The sequence below is a fragment of the Panulirus ornatus genome, chromosome 12, assembly GCF_036320965.1.
Source record: "Panulirus ornatus isolate Po-2019 chromosome 12, ASM3632096v1, whole genome shotgun sequence".
NCBI lineage: Eukaryota > Metazoa > Arthropoda > Malacostraca > Decapoda > Palinuridae > Panulirus > Panulirus ornatus.
The window spans coordinates 8157179-8172178 of NC_092235.1; the positions used below are offsets into that span (position 1 = coordinate 8157179).

Below are 15000 nucleotides of genomic sequence, written 5' to 3' on the forward strand. Positions count from 1 at the left end.
TCACATCATCAGGGGAGACACAAGAGAGAAATATAACAGTCAGTTGATATACATCGAAGAGACGTAGCTAGGACGCCATTTGGTAAACATGTGATTGTCCAAGACAGACAACGAGCTTATCATAAACTTATCATTTTACAAATTCTATCAACAATAAAGTTATCTAATTTGTATAGACCATCACTAATATTAAGATTAAAATTCTTTGTGTATTTGATAAAAGAAGATTCAATGATATTTCTCGTGGTAATAGAGTTAGAGTTAATAACTGAGATGGCGTTACTCTAGTCAATACAATGACCATAGTTTTTAACGTGATTAAACAAGGCATTTGATTCTTGTCCCGTTCTTATACTATATTTATGTTGCTTAAGTCTAACAGAAAGATCCTTACCATTCTGCCCAACATAAAATTCATCACAATTTCCACATGGCACTTTATAGATGCAACCAAGAGAATTTTCTGGTTAATTCCTGATTAAGATATTCTGTATAGTATTATTGTTGCTAAAGGGAACATTTAAGGCAACATTTAAGATGCGGCCCATCATCTACAGCCGAAAGCAACTCAACATTCGCCCCCAGCTAGATAGTGGCACGTACCAAGAATCACTCGATTAACTTAAGTAATACAACAACAACAACAAAGACAACAATAAGAAAAATCAATGCGTCCAAAAATCTTTAACAAAACAAAATTGTGCACATTTGTATAAAATAACAAGAAGAAAAACATTGCTACGTAATAGAATTGTACACATTGGTATAGAATAACAAGAAGAAAAACATTGCCACATTACAAAAAAATTTCTATATATGTTACAGAAACACAACATAGTAATAAAATCAATAACAAAAATACTTATCTAAATAAAGACAGGAAACAGTAGATACAGAACACGTTTTGTTATATAACAAAGAATTCTCAAAACAGTGCACATCAAACACAAGAAGAAATTCTTAACGAAGACAAAATAAAACAATTTAGAAAGATGCAAATTAACAACCCAGTCTGCAATTCAGTGAAATTCTCTGTTTCTTTTTCAACAGAGAAACGTGGTACATTACATAGAGGCAGCCAGTACGATGGTGTTGGGAATGGCTTGGTAAACACCATTACTGCCTGCCTGTGGTCGTTCCCTTCTGCATTACCACATGAAAATGGCCCAGGGTCATCCTCAACACTGCTCATCTGATTTAGTTCAAATACAAACTATAAATCACTATACTACAACTACAGCAACGAAACTAAACTCACTACAAAACTATTAACTATAGAATACAAACGAAAGAACATTACAAACACGAAAAGTATTGAAAACACACACACACAGCGGAGCAAAGTCATCTTGCAATTAACTTTTAAATCAAAATGTCAGTGTTGATGTAGTGACGTCACAACGAGGCCGCCAGTAAAACCAGGCGATTAGAAAACTTGTTCTTGTGTGACACAACTTTGCCATGATACCTCCACTCTACCTCAACCAATTAGAAAACTCGTTCTTGTGTGACACACAACTTTGCCATGATACCTCCGCTCTACCTCAACCAATTAGAAAACTCGTTCTTGTGTGACACACAACTTTGCCACGATACCTCCACTCTACCTCAACCAATTAGAAAACTCGTTCTTGTGTGACACACAACTTTGCCACGATACCTCCGCTCTACCTCAACCAATTAGAAAACTCGTTCTTGTGTGACACACAACTTTGCCACGATACCTCCGCTCTACCTCAACCAATTTCCAGGAAATTTTCGGAAGAAGCATATATTTTGTATCACATATGATTGTTAAATTATCGAAATGCGTTGCATATACCCTTTAACTCTCTCTCTCTCTCTCTCTCTCTCTCTCTCTCTCTCTCTCTCTCTCTCTCTCTCTCTCTCTCTCTCTCTCTCTCTCTCTCTCTCTCTCTCTCTCTCTCTCTCTGTGTGTGAGAGGGAGAGAGAGAGAGAGAGAACTGCACAACCATATTGCCTCCATATTTACTGAGACTCACAACAGTGATACGCCTTACTTGTATATGGTTCATTCAGACCAGACCAGCTTAGCCCACCTGGTCAGACGTGAGATGAGACGTGCAGAGACGGGCAGCATGATGACGACCCTGGCTGCACCTGGACACTGGGGACGTCCAACATGATGACGACCCTGGCTGCACCTGGACACTGGGGACGTCCAACATGATGACGACCCTGGCTGCACCTGGACACTGGGGACGTCCAACATGATGACGACCCTGGCTGCACCTGGACACTGGGGACGTCCAGCATGATGACGACCCTGGCTGCACCTGGACACTGGGGACGTCCAGCAGCAGCAGATGATAATGTGGACGAGTCTGCCTCCGCTCGTCAACCACCACCTTACGCTGAAGCCTCATAATGAGTGGATGGAGGAAGGTATGGCGATACATCGGCAGTTTACACTTCATGTTTCTCTCGGTTATAAAACTAAAACAAGAAAATATTACTAAGTTTTAGTATTTGTATTGTATGACTACAGTTAACCCTTGTGTTAGTAATACAGTGGCCGGAGCGGCTACTGTGACATTGATGTAATATCCATTTGATAAATCTCTATCTAAATATGACCTTCAGTCATAAAGACTGCACCACAAACCTTTCATTGCCTTGAAATCTTAAGAGAATCAATGTTAACTTTTGTATGTTTTATATATGATCCAGTGACTTTAACTCCAGCCACCGTTGTAGACAGTCATATCCCTGATATGTGGACACCTGGAACGTTGTAGATAATTTATCATGAAGGTCCCAGTACTGTGTCCACGCCACACCCACCCCAGCAAAGGGCGCCTGTGGACGACGATGACGAAGGGAGACTCTTCAAGCAAACCTCATCATAAGTTTACAAGGACGATCTCTTTGTGTTTTCTGTCATCCACTAAGGAATATTTGTCAAGCGTTTGGTGTGTCCACAACTGTTTTATACCTTCGGAGTTATATTTCTTCCTCTTGTGTATCACTGATATTGACTCTCGGGTCGCCTGAGTTTCACTACAACGAAATTCGCAGACGTTACTAAAGGTGAGACGTAAGACCACGTCAGGTAGTCAACAGATGCGACAACTTGACATAACTATCGTAAAATGGTACATTGGATTGTGTTTCCTGCTTGTTTAATTCTTGCTTTGTTTGCATTAACATTTGTCTATTGATTTATAGATTATGGCTGGAGGTAACCATTGTCAACTCTTCATAATTAATGATGATCTGTGGTAGGTTTACTCCCTACACCCATCATCCTTCTTGGTTCCAAATCTATTTCAGGCCACCCAGACCACTGGTGCCTTGTGGATGTACCAATGTGACCCTATGTTCGTACAATTGTTCTTAAGCCCGTTTCTTAGGCAGTGTTACCTCTGTGTTTTGTGAAAATTGTCTCCTTACCAGCGAGTATTGTAAGAAAATGGTTTAATAGTCTATCTTGCAACTGCATCAGCTACTACAGATAATCAGAAAGTGTAAACATTCAGCGGTTCATGAATGCCAAGCGGTTGTTCAAGCCAGGCAAAATGTGTGGATGACCTTGACGGAGTAAGCAATGTGTTGATGAAGTTATGGCCAGTGGTGTGGCGAGGGAGGGTCTGGGCAGGCAGGACACGATTGAGTGATGTTTCGTATCGTCAAGCCTCATTCCTTCCCTTGTCTATGTTTTACTTTTGATGACATTCATAGAGAATGCAGCTAAGGAGTTACGTTTTCTATACACAACATAGATGCTATTCGTTTTTACAAAATCGTAGTTTACTTGCAAACGGTAAAATCACTCATATGTAGCTTTGCCAGGTTTCCTCCTAAATTTGTTCTCCATATTAGATTCATCATACGTCAACGTAACAACTTAACAAAGAGATGGTCACGAAGTGCAAAGATGATGAAAGGCTTTGATAATCTCGATCTAACAAATTACCTAAGGCTAGATCTTCTGATCTAAGTCGTATTAATGGATGCAGTCTGGTGGGAAAACATTCTACCTTCACTGAGGCCAAGTGTTATTTGCTCAACCTAATTGTTAACATACAGACTGATGATTCCCCTGCAACTTCCATGGTATACACACTGACCAACTTGGCAAGTGGTACACCGAGTACAACGCCACACCTCCTGACTCCTTCCCAACCCACATGATGAAGGTCATGGACAACTTGTATGACCGCTACCTAACATTACCTGGACCCAAGATGACATTAAAAATTATTGATAAATTCTATCTTGCTTGAGAGAACAAAATCTTTAATACTAAAGAATGATGGAAAGAAAGAGCAAGATAATATCTTGGGGGATAAAGTGTGTCGATCACCACAGACAAAATTGAGGATACAACATAGAATAGAGAATTTGTACATGATGATGCTCTTGCCTCCTCTGACGTCCACATGTTATCCACATAAACACAGTACTTTACTACAGTACATACAGTAATATCAGTCGTAACAACACTATGTATGTAGTCGTGATTACCGTAACATGTGAGTGGCAAGATTGGATGACGTAACGTAACAATATCAGACTTCATCATTCTCAATAGTTTAGGTGGATCATGTAATATTTGGCGTTGCTTCATGTTTTATCAGATGATAAAATGATGGCTGGTCTAATGACCTTCACAAGTCACTGGTCATTAAATCCAACACAGCAACCAACCACTCAGGATGACCAGGAGGGAGCCACCTGGTGCAGACCAAGTGTACCAGCCTGGTGGAGAGGATCAACTGCTCCACCTCAGGATAAGAGCTGCTCAAGTTCTGTAGTGAGGGACACTCCAAGTGGCATGTGAAACTACCAGTCTTAGTTATAAACTACCGCCCGGCTGGCCGGTGGGTGGGTGGCTGTGGCCAACATGAACCCAGGGGCTACACACACACACACACACACACACACACCGCCCACTGACCTGACCACCGGCCGGTGGGTGGCTGTGGCCAACATGAACCCAGGGGCTACACACACACACACACCGCCCACTGACCTGACCACCACCAATGTGACCTGACCACGTGTGGCATGTAGCTCATCCTTGGAGAACATTAATCAAATACCTAGACAGAATTTTTGTCTTAGATAAAAGACATTTCTTGATAGTAAACATAAGAAATGATGACGAAAGATAAGGGACGCTATTAGAGGTAAATATTTTCTTAAAATATGAAATACTCTTCCTCAAACTAGCTCCCTGTACTGTATTTTCTTTTACATACCCAGAGGAAAATATATTCTGTGGTTAATCAATATAAATGTTTATGTTTAACAGGTTTTCTATTTCTGATAGTATTTCACTGATTCAGGTTTAAGAACCTTGGTTCTGAACAACCATTATAATGCAACACAATACATATTTATCATAAATAAATCATTTATCACAATAACCATTATGTTTGTACCAGATTCTTTACGTCCTCAATCACGTTTGTTAATATATAAGGAATTTTTCCGCCACATTTCAATACATAACATATATCTACACGTGTGGAAATATATGTATATGTTTTTATAAATTTTTCTTTGGCTTTTATAATTAAGGTGTAAGATATCCGTCTGAAGAAAATACTAGATAATATTATGGGTTATGTGCGCGCGCGTGTGTGTGTGTGTGTGTGTGTGTGTGTGTGTGTGTGTGTGTGTGAGCGCACATAGGAGTGAAAACATATTTTACACTTACAAGGTTAAGAGACGGGGCAACACGAGTGTACAAATCCTTCCTCAAAAGACTCACGTGATAATGATTAAAGTAGTCCACACACACACACACACACACACACACACACACACACACACACACACACACAGAGCGGCGCCAGGCTGGAGGCGGGGCATCGTGACGTCACAGGCAAGTCCCTCCCCCCGCCAGATCCAAACATGTGTTGTGTCTGGTGATGGCGGTTCAAGATTTCCCACATTTATATTGATCTTTACATTATCATCCACTCCCAAAGTCACCTGGCATTCTTGTGTTTCAACAACAGACGTGATATATGCAACACCAGGCAAACATTGTACCATTATCTGATAGGTTAATTGGTGCACAATCAAGAACCAGTGAATTTCATCGCCGCCATAAGTAAGTAAGGAAGGTGACTTTAATGATGATAAATACGACCTGGTATGGCTGTGTCTACACACTACCGCCATCTGGTCAACATTGTACATACCAACATTTAAACTGTGACATTCAACCACAAGGTTTAAAGTCGCTCATGAAAACGCGAACTTAAAATCTATCCATTTAAATCTACCATTCATCAATAAACATTTAAACACCATCATTTGAACGTAAACCTTCCAGCTGCGTTATTTTACCAGAGTCCTTTAAGATACGTCATATAAACACAAAACTTAAATGTACGTTAAGCTTGTGCAAACCATCATTAAATATCAAGCTTTTAAATTAGAATTGTAATGAAATTGCGAACTTTTAACTCTGTCAAATTACAGCTATTGTACAAAATGATTTACTTAATTGACAAATTTTAATGTCAGTTAATTTAACGATATCCTTTGTGGTTCATCTCTGAAACACAAACCTTTAAACTTTGTCTCTAGAACTGAACACAACCATTAAGTTTCATAACTGGAATGGAAATTTGGATAATCTATCAAAATTCGTCATATAACGCGAACTTTTAAATCCTTCCATTCAGTTGGGCCGTTACTTGCCTGGCTGCCATTCATAATATGTCCTTTTATATTGTATGTTGACTACGCTCTCATTCATTCGTCATTTGGATCGTCTCACTGATATTCCATTCATAAACTTCATTCCTGCAGCTTATTTTTGACCGCCATGTTGCTTCCTCAAGGTTTATAATTCTTTGTGTATTTAATAATAGAAGATTCAATGATATTTCTCGTGGTACTGGAATTAGAGTTAATAATGCCATCTCAGTTATTAACTCTAACTCAAGTACCACGAGAAATATCATTGAATCTTCTATTTCTGAATACACAAAGAATTATAATCTTAATATTAGTGATGGTCTATACAAATTGGATAACTTTAATGTTGATAAAATGTGTAAACAATTCACCTTCTTGTCCACATAATAAGTTTATGATACGCTTGTTGTCTGTCTTGGACAATCACATGTTTACCATATGGCGTCCTAGCTACGTCTCTTCGTTGTATATCAACTGACTGTTATATTTCTCTGTTGTGTCTCCCCTGATGATGTGAGTTTTACACGAAAGTGCACTTGGGAATTTATCGTGTTTATTTTCCCCGTGGACTCATAAGAATATACTTGATCACGTGCAAAATTGCGATCCTTTTCAATATATATATATATACATATATATATATATATATATATATATATATATATATATATATATATATATATATATATATATATATATATATCCTTCAGTATGTTTACTTTCGATAATGAGGAACAGAAGAAGGAGCCAAGCAAGTAAATTTCGTCAAAGACATCACTCTTTTCTAAACGCTGCCTCGCAAAGATTTTCATTAATTCAAATTGAAGAAACAGACGAATTTTCTATTGTCTGGTTAGCTCAGTGGTAGAGCGTGAGTCTTACACACTCAAGGCCGTGGGTTCGAGACCCACACCAGACATAATTTTTGTCTTTTTCTTTTTTCATTTTGTCCGCATCACATGCGTGCAACATTCAGTATCTTCGTCCAACGTTATAGTGAAGATCTTCACAATAAATTGTGGTTTTCGACCTTATCTGAAAGGGTCAGGTCCACCAAGACGTCCTTGAAATCTTCCAGAAGCTTCTGGCGATCCTCCTCCAACTGCTGGGCACATCAGAGTTAACATGGGCCGGACATCGGTTGTGGAACGACTTAATCTGCTTCCGGTAGTTAGCAGGGATGATAATGAGGGCTCTGACCTCATACCAGGTCAGCTTGGTTCCAGTCTATTGCTTAGTTCCAGTCTATTGCTTAGTTCCAGTCATTGCAACGACAATAAAAAAGTAAAACTCATTTCTTCGTGGAAAATTGAGAGGAAAACACGACAGCAACATGGAGATTTACTGTGGTTATTTTGCCGGCTAGTCGGCAACGGTCGGTCAAACACTATTTTGCCGTGGTAATCTCAGTGCTTCATATAATACTAAGTCCCAAAATGTGTTCTTGGGGGCGTAGCTCAGTGGTAGAGCACTCGCTTGGCATGCGAGAGGACCCGGGTTCAAACCCCGGCGCTTCCATTTTTGTTATTTGGGAAATTCATTGTTTTCAGTCTTATATATAATATGTATATATATATATATATATATATATATATATATATATATATATATATATATATATATATATATATATATATATATATATATATATCGTCCGATCAGGGAAGTTAAGCAGCGTTGGGTCTGGTTAGTACTTGGATGGGTGACCGTCTGGGAACACCAGATGCTGTTATCCCTGGGGATAGGGAAGAAAGTATACTTGCCTCGTATTCCCTGCGTGTCGTACAAGGCGACTAAAATGGGAGGGAGCAGAAGGCCGGAAATCCTTTACTCTCATTTTCAATTTTTCAAAAGACGGAACAGAGAAGACATAAAGATATTGTAAAGATGTAACTAATATAAGATATAAGAATGAATGGAAGATACGGATGTAGCTGAAACAAGGAGTAATGAAGATTAAGGGGCAATGAAAATTATTCTGTAGTGAAGATAAATGTATATGTTAAAATTTTGTATTGAACATCAAGAAGTAATGATAATGATGAGAGTGTAGTGACGATGAGGGTTTAGTTAGGGAGTGGTGACAATTGCCTTTACAATGATACTAAGGAGGCAACACAATGAGGAACACAAACTTTCCAAAGCTACGTTCAAGTCAGACTTTGAACTAAGTTCGGTAAACAGAAGGATGATGTTAAGATGAGAGTGTAGTGAAGAAGAGTATAGTGATGATAAGGATATTGTCAAGATAGGTTGTAGTGAAGATACGAATGTAGTGAAGATACGAATTTAGTAGAGATGAGGGTTATTAAAGAGTAAAGTTTATTCAAAATGATTATGTAGTGAAGATAAGAACTACTTTTAGTGAACATCAGGGAGTGCAATGATGATGGTATGGTAGAAATAACGGTGTAGTGAAGAAGAGGGTATAGCGAAGATATATTTAGTGAAAATAAGCTAGTAGTGAAGATACACGTTAGTGAATATGAGGTAGTAATGAACTTAACCTTACTGACCTGATCCCCCAAATCCTCCAAACTACGTTCAAGGGCGGATCCAAAGCCAACCGAAAAGGCTATTTCTCTGTGTATTGTTAGTGGTGGTGGTGTGTGTAGGTGTGTGTGATCATCTATTTGCACTGTATTAGGAGGGAGTTTTACACTCGTGGGGCCCCGTGTAAGTACGTTGTTTGTGTGAGCGGGTAAAATCTAAAGCCTTCCTTGAAACCAACTTAGTCAAGATAAGGTCATATGAAGATGAGGTTGTAGTGAAGATTATAATAAGCCTTGCATAGTGAAGATAAAGGGATTAAGGAGAGGAGATGTAGTAAAGAAGATTATAGTGAACACAAAAGGATTCAAGCTACGTGCAGGGTCAGCCTACGGGCTTGAACTTACATTTTAGGTCAAAGGCATCACCAGTACACCCCGGCCAGCATTAAAGTTTATCCGTACACACACACACACACACACACACACACACATAAGTACATATATATATATTTACACTGTACATGAAGCGTTAACTAAAGCTCATTTGGTGAAATCGTGTTTCCTCACATTAAATGTTATCCCAGATGTCCAAAATTCTTCTCTTTGGTCTTTCATTTTCTATGTTTTCCACTTGACTTTCTTCAGTCGAAGTGATTTACCGTTCATGTTTTAGATTAAACTATATTTGCCAATTCACCAATTCCCTCTCCCATCTCATCATGACGCTTCTTATTGTTCTTTGATTTGAATCCTCAGTTTTCACCTTTCCTTCAACATGATAACCTCTGAATCTGTGAGTGTGTAATTACCTATTTTTACTGTGTGAGGAGAGAGGTCTACACTCGCCAGGCCAAATCTCTAGAACATTCCGTACTATTATACAACTTGTAAGATTTATGTATGGTGTCTGCCTTAACCATGACCTCATTCTTCTTATTCCATTCATCAACCACTCTTCTATGAACTTTGAAATTACTTCTCTGAATATATTTGAACAATATTGCCCTAATTTCATGCTATGTTCTCTAGGTTTGTGTGTGTGTGTGTGTGTGTGTGTGTGTGTGTGTGTGTGTGTGTGTTCTCAGAAAGTAACTATTATTCAAAATGATTTCCCAAAATCCATTTACCTCATATCCTTTTATTTCGATGCTGGAAAATGGCTAAATTTTCGTCAAAGTGTTTTTTGTCTTATTAGTATTTATAATGATTTATTGATTCAAAAAGTATTGGTATATCGAAACTATTTACGTCCTTCAACATCTCTAGCCTTCTTCACTACACTCTCAACACCATTGGCCATCTTGAATATTTCTTCGACACCTTTAGATTTCATCAAATAATGATCGCAGCAAAACTAAATGAATCCGTCTACATATCCGGATTTGTATAGGATTTAATCTGGATAGATCTGGTTATGTGACGTCACATGACCCAGGGGTATATAAGGCCGGCGGCGAGAGAAGTGTAATCATTTGAGGATGGGACTCCGTACCGACAACATCTCCTCTCACACTCTCCGGCAAGAAGAAAATTTGGTAAGTGCACCTCAGGCCGGAGTCAAAATGAGCGTTCCAGTTGTAAAGTTGACCCAGAAGGATGTAAATGACCTGGTGGTCATGAGAGAGGTGGGTCGGGGAGGCAACGCCAAGATTGAAACGGTGTTGTTCCGTGGATCGTGTTGCGTCATCAAAACCCTTCTGGACGGAGTGAGTTGGAAAAGTCTTATGGATGAAGCCGACATTCACAGGAGACTGGCTGGGGCTGGAGGAGCCCCTCTACTTCGAGCAGTGTGCCGCAACCCCCCATTGATCATCTTAAGCCACACTGGCCAGCCTTATGATAAGTACATGAGAACATGTCGGTCGGACGAGGAACTGGTCGAGTCCGCCATCATGGTCGCTCGTCGGCTGATGGAAATCCATAAGAAAAACATTGTCCATAATGACGTCAAGGTCGAGAATGTGACGGTGACGATGGGTGAGAAGCCAGAGTTTCACATCATCGACTTCGGCTTGAGCGTTAAGAAGGGAAGCTGCGTTGAGTACAATGTTCCTGACCTGTGGTTGGCCCCTGAGGTCAGGGAGCGCAAGCCGGTCTCCCCAGCCAGTGACGTCTTCTCTTTTGGGCATCTAATGAGGCACGTGTCCATCCTGGTCAGGAAGCAGGGTGTGCGGGAAAGCCTCCAGGATCTTTACCAAACAGCGACCCACAGCGACCCCTCAGAGAGACCAGCTCTGCCACTTATTATTGGTGAGCTGAAGAAGGTGATGAGGTCAGTCCGCCGGAGGCGTACCAGAGGAGGGGGCCAACGGAACCAGAGGAAGGGCAGGAAATGAGGTGCCCTTCTTCAACTATCTACCTCACAATAAGAACTTTGTTTTAGAGGAAATTATTATTTTTATATATCTTAAAACGGGAAAGACCTTTATTTTAGAGGAAATTAAAATATTTATTTTAAACGGGAAAAAATTATGGAACTCGACATGCAACCACCTCCTCGTGGTGAGTTCTGGGTGATAAGAGATCAAACATCTCTTATCAGCTAAGAGTTGCATACAAACGTATTTCCTGATAAGTAAAAGACAACTGGATAATGTTCTTATGATCTTAAATGTTCTTAGAGTCTGGCTAGTGTAATCTTGGAGGTCTTCTATCCCCTACAGCTCGGGCTGGGCCCAGACTGCATCATGGACAACGATAAATGATCTTAGCCTAGCTATCATGGACAGAGATAAATGATCATAGCCTAGCTATCATGGACAACGATAAATGATCTTAGCCTAGCTATCATGGACAGAGATAAATGATCTTAGCCTAGCTATCATGGACAGAGATAAATGATCTTAGCCTAGCTATCATGGACAGAGATAAATAATCTTAGCCTGGGCATCAAGGCCCATTTTTGGTCGTCCATCATAAATTTGCACGTTATTTTAATATCATTAGTAGTTTTAACTTTATAAGACTGACTTGGTTCAGTTGTATGTTTTCATACAAGAACAAATTGAAGTGTCCCAAGCATTTAGAAATGGCATTTGTACTACTTAACTCTCGATGTTAGTGAAAACATGTGAGATAACCACGGCTGAGCAGCTTTCCTGTGTGCTGTGAATTTATTACCTTCCTTTTCCCCCCCCCCTCTCTCTCTCTCTCTCTCTCTCTCTCTCTCTCTCTCTCTCTCTCTCTCTCTCTCTCTCTCTCTCTCTCTCTCTCTCTCTCTCTCTCTCTCTCTCTCTCTCTCATTCTGATCAAAATATTCGATATTATGAGATTCAATGTAACCAAACTTCTGAATTTCTTGTTTGTCTTGTAAAGTGGATTATGGGGTTTTGTTGATATATATATATATATATATATATATATATATATATATATATATATATATATATATATATATATATATATATATATATATATATGTATATATATATATATATATATATATATATATATATATATATATATATATATATTTTTCTTTTTTTTTTCAAACTGTTCGCCATTTCCCGCGTTAGCGAGGTAGCGTTAAGAACAGAGAACTGGGCCACTGAGGGATTATCCTCACCTGGCCCCCTTCTCTGTTCCTTCTTTTGGAAAATTAAAAAAAAAAAATTGAGAGGAGAGGATTTCCAGCCCCCCGCTCCCTCCCCTTTTAGTCGCCTTCTACGACACGCAGGGAATACGTGGGAAGTATTCTTTCTCCCCTATCCCCATATATATATATATATATATATATATATATATATATATATATATATATATATATATATATATATATATATATATATATATATATATATAAGGCAGATAAGGGAAACCACAAAAAGGACTGTGGAGCCAGTTTGTGGATAGGAGCAATAGTTTTGATGTACAATATGTGACAGCTAGAGTGGATATGATTGAATAACGCCATTTCTTTGTTTCGGATGCAACCTCGCTAATGCAAGAAGTGAACATGTGTGAAAAAAATCATGTGTTTGCTATTCCCCACATTAGCCAAGTAGCCCAAAGAACATATGAAGAAATGGCCTCATTTGCTCACATTCAATCTCTAGCTGTAGTATAAAATGCGCCGAAGCCAGAGCCTTCTATCCACTCAGGTCCTACAGACTTACTACTCAATTGACCTGCACCTGCAACACAGCACCTTATTACTTATGGCCTTTACCAGTGGACATGGCCAGCTTAATGAGAGGTGCAGGAGCCTCATAAAGATAGAGGGGACACCTAGAGCAGCAAGCAAGAATATATATATATATGGGGATAGGGGATTAAGAATACTTCCCACGTATTCCCTGCGTGTCGTAGAAGGCGACTAAAAGGGGAGGGAGCGGGGGGCTGGAAATCCTCCCCTCTCGTTTTTTTTTTAAATTTTCCAAAAGAAGGAACAGAGGGGGCCAGGTGAGGATATTCCAAAAAAGGCCCAGTCCTCTGTTCTTAACGTTACCTCGCTAACGCGGGAAATGGCGAATAGTTTGAAAGAAAAAAAGAATATATATATATATATATATATATATATATATATATATATATATATATATATATTTTTTTTTTTTTTTTTTATACTTTGTCGCTGTCTCCCGCGTTTGCGAGGTAGCGCAAGGAAACAGACGAAAGAAATGGCCCAACCCCCCCCCCCCCCATACACATGTACATACACACGTCCACACACGCAAATATACATACCTACACACCTTTCCATGGTTTACCCCAGACGCTTCACATGCCCTGATTCACTCCACTGACAGCACGTCAACCCCTGTATACCACATCGCTCCAATTCACTCTATTCCTTGCCCTCCTTACACCCTCCTGCATGTTCAGGCCCCGATCACACAAAATCTTTTTCACTCCATCTTTCCACCTCCAATTTGGTCTCCCTCTTCTCCTCGTTCCCTCCACCTCCGACACATATATCCTCTTGGTCAATCTTTCCTCACTCATTCTCTCCATGTGACCAAACCATTTCAAAACACCCTCTTCTGCTCTCTCAACCACGCTCTTTTTATTTCCACACATCTCTCTTACCCTTACGTTACTTACTCGATCAAACCACCTCACACCACACATTGTCCTCAAACATCTCATTTCCAGCACATCCATCCTCCTGCGCACAACTCTATCCATAGGCCACGCCTCGCAACCATACAACATTGTTGGAACCACTATTCCTTCAAACATACCCATTTTTGCTTTCCGAGATACTGTTCTCGACTTCCACACATTTTTCAAGGCTCCCAAAATTTTCGCCCCCTCCCCCACCCTATGATCCACTTCCGCTTCCATGGTTCCATCCGCTGACAGATCCACTCCCAGATATCTAAAACACCTCACTTCCTCCAGTTTTTCTCCATTCAAACTCACCTCCCAATTGACTTGACCCTCAACCCTACTGTACCTAATAACCTTGCTCTTATTCACATTTACTCTTAACTTTCTTCTTCCACACACTTTACCAAACTCAGTCACCAGCTTCTGCAGTTTCTCACATGAATCAGCCACCAGCGCTGTATCATCAGCGAACAACAACTGACTCACTTCCCAAGCTCTCTCATCCCCAACAGACTTCATACTTGCCCCTCTTTCCAGGACTCTTGCATTTACCTCCCTAACAACCCCATCCATAAACAAATTAAACAACCATGGAGACATCACACACCCCTGCCGCAAACCTACATTCACTGAGAACCAATCACTTTCCTCTCTTCCTACACGTACACATGCCTTACATCCTCGATAAAAACTTTTCACTGCTTCTAACAACTTGCCTCCCACACCATATATTCTTAATACCTTCCACAGAGCATCTCTATCAACTCTATCATAT

The 15000-nt window shown here is 39.8% G+C and overlaps 1 non-coding gene across 1 annotated transcript; it reads left to right on the plus strand.

Annotated features, from left to right (window-relative positions):
• Positions 1–7528: 7528 nt before the first annotated feature.
• TRNAV-UAC (transfer RNA valine (anticodon UAC)) lies at positions 7529–7600 on the plus strand. The gene has a single exon. It is a non-coding gene; the product is annotated as a tRNA-Val (tRNA).
• Positions 7601–15000: the final 7400 nt, after the last annotated feature.